At 34.5% G+C, this 18,334-nt stretch overlaps 1 long non-coding RNA gene across 1 annotated transcript; it reads right to left on the reverse strand.

The window, feature by feature from the left end:
- Positions 1-1,399: 1,399 nt before the first annotated feature.
- Positions 1,400-17,037, reverse strand: LOC141546533 (uncharacterized). Its single transcript, XR_012483322.1, has 3 exons — positions 16,982-17,037; positions 3,915-3,969; positions 1,400-3,309 (listed from the first exon to the last, which is right to left on the reverse strand). It is a non-coding gene; the product is annotated as an uncharacterized LOC141546533 (long non-coding RNA).
- Positions 17,038-18,334: the final 1,297 nt, after the last annotated feature.

Below are 18,334 nucleotides of genomic sequence, written 5' to 3' on the forward strand. Positions count from 1 at the left end.
TTTTATTCATAATGAGAAATGAAAAAAATTAAGTTTTCATATGTGGATTGTTTGCACTGAATATTACTAAACCTCTCAGTGAAGTATTAATGAAGTGAAGCCTACTGGATGTTGATACAAAGTGAGGCACGTGTATAAAATAGATTTTATTTTCATTGGCTTTAATAATCATATATAACTTTATTGAATACTTCAATTTGGGCTATAATGAATAATCAATTTTATAGGTATTTTTCAATAACTTGTCATTGAGGCTCCTGTCATAATTATTAATGAATAACCCTGTACTGATTAATCCTAGGGCAAATAGTGAGAGATCTAGGGGCAATTTCTTCCTTGGGCAAGCAAGGAGAAAAACAAGGGTGAATTCTGTTTGGGGACTGTAGATCAGGGATCTATCTGTAGCATAATAAAATGCTATATTCCCTTTTCATAGTCAAGAAAAATGCCCACTTTATATACATGTTGATTTATGTAAAAGATATTGTATGAGGATCCAAGGTAGAATCGTTCCCAAATTTGAAACAGTAAGCTACAAGCATCCCCTGGAAATTGGAGAGGTACCCTTTTTGTTGACTGATGCTTTACAGATTACCACTCCCCATTTTGTTATATCTCCTACTTCCACTTCCCAGTAGTGTTTCCTTGAGTGAATCTCTGGGAAACTAAAACAGTGAGGGCAGAGTCAAATCTCTTTTGCTTTCCTTTCTAGACCTGTGGGTTGTCATCAACATATTGGACATTACTCAAATCCCCAGACAGAATGAATTGGGGATCAACTGATTTGGGATCCAGAGTTATATCTCCTGTAGGAAAAAGAAGAAGTGTTGATCAAATGTGTGCATAGAGCCTGGAGGTTAATATAAAAGTTAACTGAGAGAATTATAGGACAGCAGTCTCATTTTTGAATGGTAATTAATGAGAACTCTCTAGAGGATTATCTTGCCTGTGAAACTTAATTTTCCTTTGGCAGCTTATTTCTGTTAAATGAAAAAGATGATGTTGAATGATCTCTAAGGTATCTTTCCATTTGAGATTTATAATTCTAATGTTTCAAGACATTCCCTTTGAACACTGTTTTCATTTATTCACTCCTTCATTGAATACATCCAATCCAATAAACATTCATTAAGTGCCTACTATGTGCCCTGCTTATGTGCTAAATGTTGGTGATACAAATAATAAAGAGTGCCAGCCTCAGGGAATTTACAGTCTAATGGTGAGGCACAAAAGGAGGTAGGAAGGCAAGAGGGGGGTAAAAAAGAGGGCACCTAGTGTGGGATCATCTTGTTCTAAGGAGCTGAAAACAGCCAGAGTAACAGAGTAAATGTGTGCAGAGTTAATTTAATTCTACTTAAGCAATATTTTGGATAAATAAAATGCTAGGTCTTCACCAATACAGAGAAATTATTACATATGTATTCTGATTCTACAAGAGATACTAATTTTGGCATAATACATTTGCAATATATACAAACACAGCTGGAAGTGCAAAAATTTAGTCTTTGGTGGAACCAGATTTTAGTAATATCAATTTTGCATGAAAGATTGTCCAGAAATGGATTTACTCTTTTCTCTTTGTCAAGAGATTTCTGTCCTCATGGAGCTTTTAATCCATCAGAGGGGACTTTAGACATACATAGTTTCATAAGAAAAAGTCAAAATACAGTACATCAAATATAGAAAAATAATTACACATATAGATGGGAGACAAACAGAAGCAAATACATTTCCAAGAGTGGGAGAGGAAAAAAATGATAAAAGGAAGTAACAAAGGAAAAGAGGAAAAAGAAAAGAAAGAAGATGAGGGATAGAAGAAAGCAGATTAAGAAGAATAGGGTTGAAAGCCATGAATATTATACTTTTGAAATATAACATTTAACAAATAGTCAAGGATGGTAAAAGAAGAATTCAGTAGAGATAATGAATTGAGACATGAATTCACTAGCTATGACATAAACCAGTTGTTTAGGAAAACAATAGAACTAATAATTGACATAAGTAAAATACTCATAGTGCCTACTGAGATAAAAAAGGGGAAAAACAGGAAAGCACCTCAGTACTCATGGAAGTGGAAATGAACACTGTGGAGTAGCAGGAGCTGAAGGAAGCATTATTTGCGCATGCAGTAGCAGACAATGAAGCAATCAATCCATTGCAAATAATATGGAAACTTGTGGGCTTGCTAAAATGCCAGCTGGGGCCTATAGATACGACTTACTTTGGAAACTCATAAGCATTTCGCTCATGCAAAATCCAAGCTGTCCTGGATGGAAGCATACTCTGGCTCTTGAAGTAGCAGGACTTCAGTCTTATAAACAGAGCACATTCAGTTACATGTGTTCTATACAGCTTTAAATATTCCTCAGCTCTTAGCACATTTTAATAACATACACACATTAGCACCTAGTTAGCACCTTCATCCTCTCAGACTTATTCAGAAAGTCTATATTTCTTACTTAGTTTGCCACAGAATGGAAATTTCCTTTCCAAGGTGTATTTCCTAACCTAAAGGGAAAATAAAAAAGAGTTTTAACATTTTCATCTTTAATCAATTCCCATGATATTGTCTTTTTCAGAGAGCACCGACATCACTTTCCTTCCCTTTTGGACAACTCTAATTGTCTAGACACATGGTTCAAATGGTAAGTGCATGTTTGCCTAAAAGACTATTTAATGGAGAACTCATGCAAAGCAGTCACTCACATGCAAGGTCACTCAAGGTTTTTCTGAAGAAATCTGAACTAGTTGGAAGAGGCATGAGAGACGCTGGCAAAAGACACCCAGCATGGCATTCCTGCATCAAATAACATACTGTGTTTTATGAACAAGGAAGAATCGCAATAGCTCAAAGAAAATGTGAGATGTGCACATTAGAAACATTCCCCACTCCAAATGTTTTTATGGATTATCTGTGGCCAACTTATAGTAGAGTCATCCAAGCTTATATTGGTCTGATCAGTCACACTGTACTATGACTTCAATATGGAAGTGTCATTTTGTTCCTCTTCAAGAATGAAGAACAATGATCACCTTCTATTCCTTTTTTTAGAACAGTCATATTTCTGTTTTAAGTACATGCCTGGAGCATTTCCAAAGGTCTCTTGGTCATATTCTTCTCTACTTCTAATGCCATTTGTGGCAGATTTTGGATTTGTTGTGACAGTTTGACTTTGTTCTTGAATTTGTCCAAGTTGTCTCATTTCCAGGTCCAGTTTTTTTCATATGTAGTTTTTCTCCCTCCCATGAGAAATAGTGCATTTTCTCATATTCAGTGATAGCTGACTGTTTCAAAACCTGCATGTTTTCCTGTCACAAGAGAAATTAGGATAAAGAAAGTCAGTGTAAAGTCTTTGGGTGTTGAGCTCAGTGTTAGTTTGGCTTCCTGTTAAATACTATTGGCCAATTCTAAATATCCAAAACCCATGATGCCAGACATAGCTTTTTCATCTGCCTTCCTCAGTTTTTTTTTTTCTGCTTTCAAACTCTTTAAAGGGGGATTTTAAAGCAGACCCTTTAAGGCCTTTTAATAAGAGATAATGAGGACAGAAAGTTGTTTTCTGCAAAGGAAAATGCCTTTAATCTTTATCACAATTCCTTTTCTTTCCCTAACTTTCCAAACATTACCAGAAAGCTCTACCTTCATTCACATATTTTAAGTTTTACACTGAAAAATATTCTTCTACTGTTATTGGATATTGATATATATACATCCATAACATTGACAATATCTGATTTACTTTGAATATTAATAGAAATCTGTTTTTTCCCAAGTAGACTTTTCTATGCATCTTATCACTAACTATTCCTTATGACAAAGATCTTCAAGAGAGTGTACCCTACACCTTTATTCATAAGAAAACTAACACTAACATTGCACTGTGCTTCCATCTCTTTCTCATAATTCAATTTACCTAGAAATTCCTTCTTTTTATTCAATAAAATTTTCCACATCTGTTGAAGCTTGTCCTGTAAGAAAAGCAAAGTGTTGTCAAAATCATTTTTAGAACAAAAAGATATTCATAGTTGAGAATTGCTAGCTAATAACAACTTGCAATTATAAAGCACTTTAAGTCTATCAAAGGTTTATATATGGATATTATCCATTGGATCCTGAAAATGACATTGATGGGTCAGCACTATTACTGTTGTAAAAATGCTGATGCATTTTTACAGAAAATGAAATAGAAGATTTGAAAGGCAAAAACAAGAATAAGGAGAGTGAATTTGGTTTTGAAACCATGGATAGTTATGAAGCTTTTAGATTTTTCTTGGACTCTGTAGTTGAGCTGTTTGTCCAGTATAGCAGTGGCCATAAAGAGAATTGAATGAATAGACACCATTTTTCCCTTGGGATTGATCAAGTGAGCAGACACTGTTACTTTGCCCTTGCCATTTCCAAGGGAAGGACATAGTGATTCTTGTGTTTTGAGGTAGGTGAACAAAACTAATAGAAGAGTTTCTGGTCTTCCTCATAGAAGAGCTTCTCTTTTTCCCCACCTTGATCACAGAGGGTCAGGTCCACATGTTCTGCAGTAAATGAGGTCTCAGCATTTTGTCAATAATAGAAAGATTCTGCAGGTTTTTGTTGGAAAACAAATGTTGTTTTGGATGACCTGTATGCACTCTGGGTGGGTTAACGTGACATCAGTTCCCTTCCTGCACTGGAGAAGACATTCTGTGCAAAAGCTATGGCCATTGGTAGTCACTGGGTCAGTGAAGTAATTCAGGCAGATGGAGCAAGTGAGCTCTGCCTTGAGGTTTTCAATTAAGCTTTTGCCATCCATGTTCGTAGGCTGGGAAGAAACAGAGAAAATTTTCTCTTCCTTTTGCCCTCCATTTCATGGTAACCATTTTCTGAAGAAATTTATTTTTACTTCCTCTTAAATACTACTGAAATTCTCTGATTTGGCCAACCTTATTTCTTTATTGAGTAGTTTAGGAACAATTGATCTCATTTCAAAGGCTGAGGACAATCACATTTCTGAATATTTAATACAATAACAAGACAAGGAAAATCCCAACTCATTATCTCTGTGTCTCTTACTTCTCTCTATCCTTCAAAAAACAGACTTTAAATATAGGTTTGTTTTTTTCTCCTCAGACTCTCATTTTTGTCCCTTCTCTAACTTATGATTCATTTACTTGACTGAGATGACTTTTTTTAAGTATATGGAAGGAAAAACCTCCCAAGAGAAGCTTACCTCTGATTCTGTCCTCCAATTTTCCTCTCGAGGATAATAGCTAGTCTATATAAAATAGCTTTCCCTTGAACCAGAAAAAAGTTGTTAGGATGCAATCATTGAGATCTTTTTATATGTCTTCCTTTGGTTAGCCTCTCCCTTTACTCCATCCACAAAATCTGAGAATTCTTTGATGCTTCCCATCTCTGATATAGGATTGAGTTCTTATGTTTTTGCAAAAAAAATGATATTAACATCTAAACACTTTCCTACAGAGTGGTCTTGCTTTTTAATTCATCATGTCTCTGCTGACCTAATGATGTGAAAACAATTCAAGTTTCCTTGTATTCATTATTGACACTATCAATATTGTTTTAAAATATCTTTGATGTCATGGCTCCCTGGAAGGAGGGGAAAGTCTACATGAAGAAATTAATTTAGAAACAAGTTAATAATAAAAGTTTATTTTCCCTCAGTCTCCTAATTTTCCTCATTCATCCATTTCATTTTCTTTGCTTGCACATGTAATATTTAATATGACCTATTTATTAATATGTTGTATAGGTAACATCTTCCCTGATTTAGTGGAATATTTTTGTAGCTCTTACGGTTTGCATAAGGCCTAGCAGTGGCCCTGGATAATCAATTATCCCTCTTTGCCTCAGTTCCTAATCTGTAAAATGAACTGATCAGGAAATTGGAAAGCATTCCATGATCTCTGCCAAACAAACTCCAAATAGGATCAGGGAATGTCATACACAACAGAAATGACTGAACAACCCTGCCACCCAGATAATCTGGTAATTTTTTGGGGGGGGGGTGGGGCAAGGATAGAACGAAAGCTCATGAAACTAGTAGAGTAACAGACAGCTCTTAGTTCTTGGTCAAAGATACAGAAAACACTGGAGTGTGAGGTGGAAATAGAAACAGCTTAGGGTACAAAAACCTAGAGGCAGAATGTTTTAATATCAATTTTTCTATGACTGTGGACTTGGTTCAGATAATCTGGAGCTGAAACTAAAGGTAGTAGCCATTATCTTCTCTTATAATTTTTTTTATTTAATCTCCCAGTGTTCTTTATTTTTTTTTTTTATCTACCTATCATTTATAACTAGGTGCCACAGTGGATAGAATGATGGGCCTGAAGTCAGGAAGACTCCTCTTCCTGAGTTCAAATCTATCTTTAGACTTGAACTAACTAGGTGACCTTCAGCAAGCCACTTAACACTGTTTTCCCCGGTGTTCCTCATTTATAAAATGAGAATAAGAAAGCCATATAGCAAATCAGTCCAGTTTTTGTCCTAGAAAACCTTAAATGGTATCATAAAGAATCATACATATGCATACACACACATATATAAATATATATATATAAATATATATATATATATATATATATATATATATATATATATATATATATAAATATATATGTTCACAGACATTTCTATCTATATACAGATGCATGGATTTACATATGCATTTACACATATGTAAATGTGCATATAAAATAATATTAATATGGCTGACATATAATGGAGATTTCTCTCTTGATTGAATCTTTGACTTTGTCTGAGATCAATGATTTTTAGCTCTAATTTTATTTCTCTTAAATTCTATTCCTAATCCTTGTTGTAGTGTTTGATTTTAGATAACATCAAGACCTTTGAAGAAAAGTACATTGGTTCTGAAGAAGAGCTAACTGATATTAAACAAACTTATGTGGATTTCGAGAGGAATGTGGATCAAATCATGGAGTCTCTATTTTGTGCAGAATACACTGCCAAATCCAGAATCCAGACCATCATGCTACAGACCATTGATTGATTCTGCCCTTTAAAGATTTCCTCACTGAGTCAAAGCAAAAGATGAATGCAAGAAAAAGTTGAATTCAAGAGGAAGTCAAAGAAGCAGAAAAGACCAAAAAGGACCTGAGCCTTGGGGTGGGACCAGGTGATTTAAAAGCACTTATCCAAGGCAGACAAAACAATTCGGAAAAAAAAATGGACAGTTTTCTGGCCCAGCAGGAAGCCAAATATTAGAACTCTTCCAAAAGAAAAAAAAAAGCCAAGAAAGGAAAAATAAATCAAGAAGTTGATGGTTTTGTTTCTTCTTTGGGCGTTTGGTTTAACTGGAACTTATCCACCTTCCTGGATAAAAATTAGTAAAACTTTTATTATTGATGAATATGGTCTCCTCTCCCCAAGATTATCCAGATCAGTGACTGTCTCATGAGTAATTTATTCAACAATTGTCCCAATCCATTTTCACTTGTTGTACATATACTCTTAAAGTGTTTACTGCCAATTCTCTATTGTTTTTATGAAATTTCCCTCCTAGAAGAATTGTTTTCAGGGAACATATGTGTATTTCCACAAGCATGACACAAAAGGAACCCTAAACAAATACTATCATGAAAGGATATAGAGACTTCTCATAGAGCTCACTGGACAGGTAACAATGGTATTAACTACTAAACAACTCACTAGTGAAGATGTTAAATTCTTAAATCAACTAGGGAACAGCTTTGTTCTAAAAACTTCCTTTCCAGGTTTGTTTTCATTTATTTATACTGAACAAGATTTGTTTTATATTTTTCACTATTTGATGCTGGCAAATACTTCAAGAATTTTTTTTTAACCTTCCCTTCGACATCTTGCATACAATAAACAAATATTTCAAAAGAAAAAAAATATTTTACTGGGAGTGGAGGGAAGGATTCTGGTAAGATGCAGAAAATTTCAGACTCTAGCTTTTACCTATGGACACAACAAAATTGCATCTCAGGGAGAACATAGACTGGTGAAAAACAAATAATTTGAGTATACCAGGGATCCTCCTAGGACATCCCCAAAAGCCCCCTGAAAAAAGACCCCAGTACTAGGATTAATTGATGTGAAGTGTAAACACCTCTAAGATAGCTCCCCTGTAATAGTAAGTAGGGAACCTCAGCCCAAACCACAGGAACTTTCATCTCCTAGACAGATTAGGGAGATAACCATCTGATTCCAGGACTATTAAGGATTGCTAGATCCAGCTGTTCTGCTGAGATGCTGCCCTGGGTAAGAAGGAACCAGCACCTGGTGAGTGCAGAAGCACTGGGAGTGGGATGATGCTGGCTATCAGCAGTTGGAAATAAAGTAGACAGCAAAAACCACCACCCCAGCCCAGGATTCAATAGTCTAATATGTCTGAGTCATTAATAAGTTCTTATTTTAGAAAAAAATGAGCAAGCAAAGGAGAAGGAACACAACCATAGAAAGTTACTATGGAAGTAGGAAGATAAAGCATCATCTTCAGAGGAGGACTGTGAAACAAAAACAGCATCTTTTACCACAAAAAGTAATGTTAAATGGCTACTTGCCCAGAAAAGAATTTATAGAAGAACTCAAAAAATATTTCAAATATCAAATGAAACAGATGGATGAAAGACTAAAAAACAAAAAACAAAAACAAAAACAAGAAAAACAAGATTATGAAAGAAAAAGTTAACCAACTAGATAAGGAAATTTAGAATCTTAAAGAAGAAAATAATTCCTTGAAAATTAGAATTGGGCAAGGAGGAAGAACTTTGACACAATAATCAAGAAATAATCAAATAAAATTGTCCTGGAGTGATAGAACATGATGGAAAAGTGAAAATGGAGAATATCTACCAATCAGCACCTTAAAGAGATCCCACATGGAAAACATATATGAATATTATTGCCAAATTTCAAAACCCCCAGGTCAAAGAGAAAATCTTACAAAAAACAAGCAAATAAAAAAAATTCAAATATGCTGGATCTACAATTAAAATTGTATAGAATTTATCAGCAACTACAATAAAAGTGCACATGTCCTAGAATTTTATATATATATAATATATATGTGTGTGTATGTGTGTGTGTGTATGTGTGTGTGTATGTATATATACACACACATTGACAATCAAAATAACAAATCTTGTAGCCAAAATATATATATATATATATACCAAAACTAAAAAAAAGGTCATACAATGAACTTATAGATTTTTTAGGACTTTATGTCAACCAAATCTGAACTCAATAGAAAATTTAACATATAAGAGCCAACATCAAAAATTAATTTCAAGTACTTCAACAAGGACAAATTATTGATTTTTTTCACATGGAAATGTATACCATATATTTAAGGATGTTATCAGTAATTGGATAGCTCAAAAGAAAGACCGGGGCAGAGCTGAATATGAATTGACTCTAAAAAAGAAAAACAGTTTAGGGAAAGGAAAAATGGCAATTGTTCTATATGACTGAGGTGCTGAGGAAAAATGAATACAGAAGCATTAGTAGGAGGAAGAAGTTTGATAGTTCTGAAAACCTACTCATATGGAAAATGGGTTAAATATGGAATAGTACACACACACTAGTATGTGTATATGTACATATGTGGGTATGTGTATATGTGTGTGTGTATGTATGTATGTATGATGATGGCTTTCAGCACTTGGAGGAGGGTGGCAGTCTTAATTTAGGATTCCAGGACAATGGAGAATACTAAAGAACATACACACACACACACACACACACACACACACACACACACACACATACACACACTCACATATACACACTATGAAGGGTATAGCATCCTCCAAGATCAATAAAGAAATAAGGGAGGAGAGAATACAATAAGATAGAATATAGAAAGGTATGTAGATTTATGGCAATGGGCAAAGTGCTTAGATTAAGGGAAAGGGAAAAAAGAAGGGAGGAAAGGGTGGTAAAAGATATGATAGAATGCAAAAGATTAATGGAAATGGAATAAGTTATGTAAATTAATGGGAATGGGATAAAGAGAGAAGAAATGGGTGGTGGAGAAGATAAGGGAGGAATCCAAGAATGGGGAGAGGTTAAGTAATAGCAAGGCAAGTTAAGGACTAGAATTAAATTAGAAGAGTTAACAAAAATAGGAAATAAGGTATCAACAAGGATCAGGAGCAGAATTAATTAGAAAAAAAGTAGGGCAAGTAATCATTGATCTCAAACAAAGTCAAACTGAAAGATTCAATCAAGAGATGAATCTACATTATATGTCAGCCATATTAATATTATTATGCATGTTTACACTTTTGTAAATACATATGCATATGTGTATATTGATATGTATGTGAAGGGCATGAAAGGGGAAAAAAAGAACAAAATAAAAAATGGACAGCAAAGAACAAAAGAATAACCTACAAGGAAGCAAAGAAAAGATGAACATAATTTACTTTTACTATTATATGTACTTTCTTGAAATGGAAATTTATTGTTACATATTTTGAATCCTCCCTAATGTTCTCTTGGGCACAAGACAATGTTTTGTTTTCTTTTTTATTTTCCTTTCTTGTCTTTCTTTTTCTATTTTGTATTTAGTTTTAAATAAATATTGAAAAATAAAGGAAAAAAATAACCATTTTACCACAATCTCTTATCTCTCCTTCTGTTACACTTTCCTATTATCTTGCTTTGAATTTCAAATTTAGTATAATCTTTTCACCAAAACAGTTGTTTTTATAGACCTTTTATTTTCCTTTATTTAGTGGAATTTCTTTGAGGCCTGAAAATATTCATTTAACTTTGTATCTCATGCAGGATCTGGCTGCCTCCTGACTCTAATACATGCTTTTTGCATCCATACTTCATTAGATCCTTCCTTCTGGAGAGCCTGAATCAATTTATGATCCAGAAGGAATTTGTGCTCATATTTGCAAGCATTCTCTTCCAGTTCTGGGAAGAGAAAGAATACAGCCTGAGGCTCACTAAGGCATGGCTGAAGGCTTGTTTCTGGCCCTGAAAAATGGAGGCTGGGTCAAAAGCTATGGTATTCTATTTTTATCTTTAAGAGATAGGGTAGGGTATGGGATATTTGATTTTGCTTAATAACATCAGGGTAGAAACAGGAGTGGGGAGGGTGGGACAGAAGTTGGAAAGCAGGAGTGGAGGAAGCGTTAGAAAATGAAAAAAAGAATGTGGAAGAGGGAGTAAAAAGTGGGGTGGCAAGGGGAAAGATGGAAGGCACAGAAGATGGAGAAAAGGGAACCGAGGAGAGGCCTCTAAAAGAAGGTGGCGGGAGTTGGAAAAACAGGGATGAGGGAGAGGAGTTGTACAATTGAAAGATCACATTTTGAAGCTTCTTCAAGTATATATATAGAGAGAAGCAGTAATGGAAACAGAGACATATTAATCATGAAATGTCCCTTTTATTAATGTAGCTACTATTCAGTTGTATTCAGATGTGCTTCACAAATAAAAATGAAATAGTAAGAAGCACATCTTTCTTTATCATAGAAGGCACTGCCTTTTTACAAGCAATTTTCTGATAGGAGAAATCAATTCAAATTAGTAATGGAGAAGGAAAGAAGACAATAAACATACTAGGCACTAAACATTGTGCTACTAATTTACGAATATTATCTCATTTGAATGTTACAACATTCAAGGTAAGTGCTATTATCCCCATTTTATAGTTTAGGCAATTGAGGCAGTCAGAGATTAAGTAACTTGTTTAGGATTGCACAGCAAGTACTTGTTTTAGGCCAGATTTCAACTCAGATCTTCCTGAATCCAGCAATATCACTCTATGTACTGAATCATCATAATATATTTCTTTCTTAAAGACCCTAAATCAAAATCAATCTGATTTTAATTGGTCACCAATAGGTCCTAGAAAGCCCCCCTTTAGTCATTGTTTGAGTCCTGATTGATTCAGATTGAATGTAAATAACAATCATTTCTGCTTTGCCTAGAAACCCTCCCAGATTCATGCATTCACTCATTCATCTAGATCTTTTTTGGATTAGGTGAAAAAGGAGTTCTTTGCCTCAATGGCAAAGGCAAAATAGCCTTAATTAATGAATGTTGCGTCAGTCAAACTGAAACTTGTTGAAGACCTGAGCTTAAAAGGCCAGGGTCTCCCAGTTTCCAGGGTTATTTCATGAAATCTTGGCCTATAATTGGCCACTGGACCTAGATGGCTCTGGAGGGGAAGGTGAGGCAGGTGACCATGTGCAGCCCTCCATTTCCCTGTCTTTGCATCCCTTCTCTGAGGTCATGGTCCTTTTCCAGAATGAAGGACAAACAACAATCTCATCATAATAAGAAGAGGGAGACTCTGACCTTCTCAAAATAGGTTTGAAGGTAGTATCATGTCATGAGCGTTCATTAGGATTTCCTTTTTATTTCCTAAAGGGCACTGATAACTAATCAGAGCCCAAGTTGGTATTGTGATGAAATGTGATCACATTTGTTCTAATTTGTCTTAATTCCTGGAAGAGTTCAAAAAGGATTTTAAAAATCAAATGAGAGGTAGAGAAAAATTGGGGGAAAAAAACTGTAATTCAAGAAAATTATTAATCCACTTTTGTTTTATGGTTGAGTTTATCCATCCACATTCACAGGTATGATTACTGTGTGTTCCTCTCCATTCTATTCTTCCTCCCATTTATCTTTCCCTCTCTGTCTACTTTCACTTTGTCTCTCTTAACCAGTGTTTTGCTTCTGGCCATCACCTCCCCCAAGCTGCTATTCTTTCTGCCTTTGTGTCTCTCTTCTTATCCTCCTCTCCTCTTACTTCCCTATAGAGTAAAAGATTTCTATAATTAACTAAATATGTTATTCCCTTTTTGAGCCAATTGCAATTAGAATAAGTTTCAAGTGATGTTTATGCCCTTCCCCTCATTCTTTCCCTCCATGTAATAATTTTTTGTATCTCTGCATGTGAGACAATTCACCCTATCCTAATACTTCCTTCCCTCTCCTACTAGGGCAGTCTTCTGTCTGACTCCTTAATTTTGTTCTTTTAGATATTATTTCATCATAGTCAACTTGCAGCTAAAATTTATATTCAACTTATATTTTTTATCTATGTATACTCCTTCTAATTGCTATAGCAGTAACAAGTTATCATCTTTTGTAAGGATATATAACAGTTCAACCTTCTTGAGTCCCTTAGATTTTCTCTTTCCTATATCTTTTTATGTTTCTCTTGAGTCTTGTCTTTGAAAATCACATTTGTCTGCTCTGATCTTTTCATCAGTAATGCTTGTCAGTTCTCTATTTCACTGAATATCCATATCCCCTTCCCCCTGCTCCAAAAAGGATAATGCTCAGTTTTGCTGGGTAGATGATTCTTAGTTGTAATCAAGCCTCCTTTGCCTTCCAAAAGATCATATTTGATACTCTCTCTGATCCTTTAATGTAGGAGCTATTAAATTTTACCTAATTCTGATTTTACTTCCATGATATTTGCATTGTTTATTTCTGGCTGCTTGCAGTATTTTCTCTTAGAAGTGGGAGTTCTGAAATTTAGTTATAATATCCCTGGAAATTTTCATTTTGAGATTTCTTTTTTTTTTAATTTTATTTAGAATTTTTTTCCACAGTATATATGCATGAGTAATTTTTTTTTAATAATATTATCCCTTGTATTCATTTTTCCAAATTATCCCCTCCCTCCCTCCACTCCCTCCCCCCAATGACAGGCAATCCCATATATTTTACATGTGTTACAATATAACCTAGATACTATATATGTGTGTAAATACCATTTTCTTGTTGCACATTAAGTTTTAGATTCCGAAGGTATAAGTAACCTGGGTAGATAGACAGTAGTGCTAACAATTTACATTCACTTCCCAGTGTTCCTTCTCTGGGTGTAGTTATTTCTGTCCATCATTGATCAACTGGAAGTGAGTTGAATCTTCTTTATGTTGAAGATATCCACTTCCATCAGAATACATCTTCATATAGCATTGTTGTTGAAGTGTACAGCGATCTTCTGGTTCTGTTCATTTCACTCAGCATCAGTTGATGTAAGTCTCTCCAAGCCTCTCTGTATTCCTCCTGCTGGTCATTTCTTACAGAGCAATAGTATTCCATAACCTTCATATACCACAATTTACCCAACCATTCTCCAATTGATGGACATCATTCATCTTCCAGTTTCTAGCTACAACAAAAAGAGCTGCCACAAATATTTTGGCACATATATGTCTCTTTCCACTCCGCAGTATTTCTTTGGGATATAAGCCCAGTAGTAGTACTGCTGGATCAAAGGGTATGCACAGTTTGATAACTTTTTGGGCATAGTTCCAAATTGCTCTCCAGAATGGTTGGATTCTTTCACAACTCCACCAACAATGTATCAGTGTCCCAGTTTTCCCACATCCCCTCCAACATTCATCATTATTTGTTCCTGTCATCTTAGCCAATCTGACAGGTATGTAGTGGTATCTCAGAGTTGTCTTAATTTGCATTTCTCTGAGCAGTTGTGAGTGGATATAGTTTCAATTTAATCATCTGAGAATTGTCTGTTCATATCCTTTGATCATTTATCAATTGGAGAATGGTTTGATTTCTTATAAATTAGGGTCAATTCTCTATATATTTTGGAAATAAGACCTTTGTCAGAACTTTTAACTGTAAAAATATTTTCCCAATTTGTTACTTCCCTTCTAATCTTGTTTGCATTAGTATTGTTTGTACAGAAACTTTTTAGTTTGATGTAATCAAAATCTTCTATTTTGTGATCAATAATGATCTCTAGTTCTCCTCTGGTCATAAATTCCTTCCTCCTCCACAGGTCTGAGAGGTAGACTATTTTCTGTTTCTCTAATCTATTTATTATCTCATTCTTTATGCCTAAATCATGGACCCATTTTGATCTTATCTTGGTATATGGTGTTAAGTGTGGATCCATATCTAATTTCTGCCATACTAATTTCCAGTTTTCCCAACAGTTTTTTCCAAATAATGAATTTTTATCCCTAATGTTGGTATCTTTGGGTTTGTCAAAGACTAGATTGCTATAGATGTACCCTTTTTTGTCCTTTGTATCTAATCTGTTCCACTGATCGACCAGTCTATTTCTTAGCCAATACCAAATGGTTTTGGTGGCTGCTATATAATATAGCTTTAGATCAGGTACACCTAGACCACCTTCCTCTGACTTTTTTTTCAGTAGTTCCCTTGCAATTCTCGACCTTTTATTCTTCCATATGAATTTTGTTGTTATTTTTTCTAGGTCATTAAAATAGTTTCTTGGGAGTCTGAGTGGTATAGCACTAAATAAATAGATTAGTTTGGGGAGTATTGTCATCTTTATTATATTCGCTTGACCTATCCAAGAGCACTGAATGTCTTTCCAATTATTTAAATCTGACTATTTTTTTGGCAAGTGTTTTGTAATTTTTCTCATATAATTCCTGACTATTCTTTGGTAGATGGATTCCCAAATACTTTATACTCTCAACATTTGTTTGGAATGGAATTTCTCTTTGTATCTCTTGCTGTTGCATTTTGTTGGTGATATATAAAAATGCTGAGGATTTATGTGGATTTATTTTGTTTCCTGCCACTTTGCTAAAATTCTGAATTATTTCTAATAGCTTTTTACCAGAGCCTTTGGGGATCTCTAACTCTACCATCATGTCATCTGCAAAGAGTGATAGTTTAATTTCCTCATTTCCTACTCTAATTCCTTGAATCTCTTTCTCGGCTCTTATTGCCGAGGCTAGCGTTTCTAGTACTATATTGAATAGTAATGGTGATAGTGGGCAACCTTGTTTCACTCCTGATCTTACTGGGAAAGGTTGCAGTTTATTTCTATTGCATATCATGCTTACTGACGGTCTTAAATATATGCTCCTGATTATTCTAAGGAATAGTCCATTTATTCCTATACTCTCAAGCGTTTTTAGTAGGAATGGATGTTGGATTTTATCAAATGCTTTTTCTGCATCTATTGAGATGATCATATGGTTTTTATTAATTTGATTATTAATATGGTCAATTATACTAATAGTTTTCCTAATATTAAACCAGCCCTGCATTCCTGGTATAAATCCTACTTGATCATAGGGTATTATCCTGGGGATGATTTTCTGAAGTCTTTTTGCTAATATCTTATTTAAGATTTTAGCATCAATATTCATTAAGGAAATTGGTCTATAATTTTTTTTTCTCAGTTTTCGATCGACCTGGTTTAGGTATCAGTACCATGTCTGTGTCATAAAAGGAATTTGGTAGGACTCCTTTATCCCCTATTTTTTCAAATAGTTTATATAATATTGGGGCTAATTGTTCTTTAAATGTTTGGTAGAATTCACATGTAAATCCATCTGGTCCTGGGGATTTTTCTTGGGGAGTTGATTAATAGCTTGTTCTATTTCTTTTTCTGAAATGGGACTATTTAAGCAATTTGTCTCCTCCTCTGTTAATCTAGGAAGCCTATATTTTTGGAGGAAGTCATCCATTTCACTTAAGTTATCAAATTTATTGGCATAAAGTTGGGCAAAGTAACTCATTATTTCTCTAATTTCCTCTTCATTGGTGGAAAGATCCCCCTTTTCATTTGTAAGACTAACAATTTGATTTTCCTCTTTCCTTTTTCTGATCAGATTTACCAAAGGTTTATCTATTTTATTGGCTTTTTCATAAAAAATCAACTCTCGTTTTGAGATTTCTTTTGAGAAGTGATTGATAGATTCTTTTAATTTTGATTTTACCCTTTGATTCTAAGATGTCCAGTTAGGTTTGTTTTTTTTTTTTCTGATAATTTCTTGAAAGATGATTATCAGATTTTTTTTTTAATCACAGCTTTTGTATGGTCCGATATTTCTTAAATTATCTCTCCTAGATCTATTATCCAGGTCAATTGTTTCTCCAATGATATATTTCATATTTTTTCTTATTCATTCTTTTGATTTTGTTTGCTTTGATGTCTCATGGAGTCATTTGTTTCCATTAACCAATTTTAATTTTGAAGGAATTGTTTTCTTCAGTTAGTTTTTGTACCTTCCTTTCCACTTGAATAATCTTCTTCTGTGTGCTTCCTTTACCAAGATTGGTATGAACTTGATGTCGGTTAAGATTCCTTTCTGATTCCCATCCCCCATGAATTCCAATAGGAGATAGCGGGCTCTCCCAGCCCCCATCGGATCTGAGCCAACTTGGGCTGCCCTAGCCCCCATTCTAATGATCTGCTCAGGTTTCCCAACCCCCATCCCAAGCACAAACAGTTCCTTATCTCAAAACTCATTGAATTTTATTCAAATTCTAACCCTGGCTGAAGCCCAAGCCAGATGCCAACAGGGGATTTCACCCACGAGCCCTTTCAGATTACCAAAAGCCCCCTATTATAAAAGGGGGAAACTGGAATCCTCTCTTTGCAGAAGTCCCAAACATGGCATCCTTATGCTGGCCATGTCAAGGATTTCTTCCCACCCGTGCCAGCTCTGGCCCTGGTGTCTTTCTACTTTTCAACCTTACTTCCAAACCCCACAATAAACCTCTTTATCAATCTAGTTTTTCAGGTCTGTAAATTCCTTTACAGGGGACTCTGCACCGATGCTACACCTCATTTAACTCTGTATCCTTGTGTCCAATCCAAAGGGGTTGCAGGGGAGTTCTATTTGACTCTCTGTACCCCAAACCTGCCACTAGACCTCAATTAACCCTAATTTCATTTAGATAGATACTCCTTATCTAATTCTCATCAAGCTGAAGTAAAGTGAGCTGAGCCAAATCATCATCCACAATAAAAACAATATTGTGTGGTGATCAATTGTGAAGGATTTAGCTATTTTCAGCAAAATGAAGAAACAAAATAATTTTAAAGGACTTATGCTGAAAAGTACTATCTACCTCCAGATGGAACCAAAGGAGTCTGTAGATTTTTAAACTTCTTTTTTGGTTTCTGTTTACTTTTGCACCATGACTAAAATAGAAATATGCTTTGTATGACTGCAAATACATAAGCTATAGCAAAATAGTTACCTTTTCAAAAAATGAGAGAAAACTTGAAATTCAAAGGAAAAAAGGAGCAAAATTTAGCACTCAAAAATGATAGAAAATATATTTTAAAAATTCTTTTTACATGTAATTGAGAAAAATAAAAAAAATTCTCGAGAGTTACATGTAATTGAGAATTAATTGCATATAATTGAGAATTGATTACATGTAATTGAGAAAAAAAGAAAAGAAACAACACTGAAGGATTAACATAATATATATGCATATGTATATGTGTATATATGTGTATAGAGATTAATACAAATAGGAGCCTATTTTAGAAATGTATAGTGTTAGTATATGATATCCATTTCTATTTGATATGAGAAAATATTATGTTTCCCTTCATAGATTGGT

The sequence above is a fragment of the Sminthopsis crassicaudata genome, chromosome 6 (assembly GCF_048593235.1).
Source record: "Sminthopsis crassicaudata isolate SCR6 chromosome 6, ASM4859323v1, whole genome shotgun sequence".
Taxonomy (NCBI): Eukaryota; Metazoa; Chordata; class Mammalia; order Dasyuromorphia; family Dasyuridae; genus Sminthopsis; species Sminthopsis crassicaudata.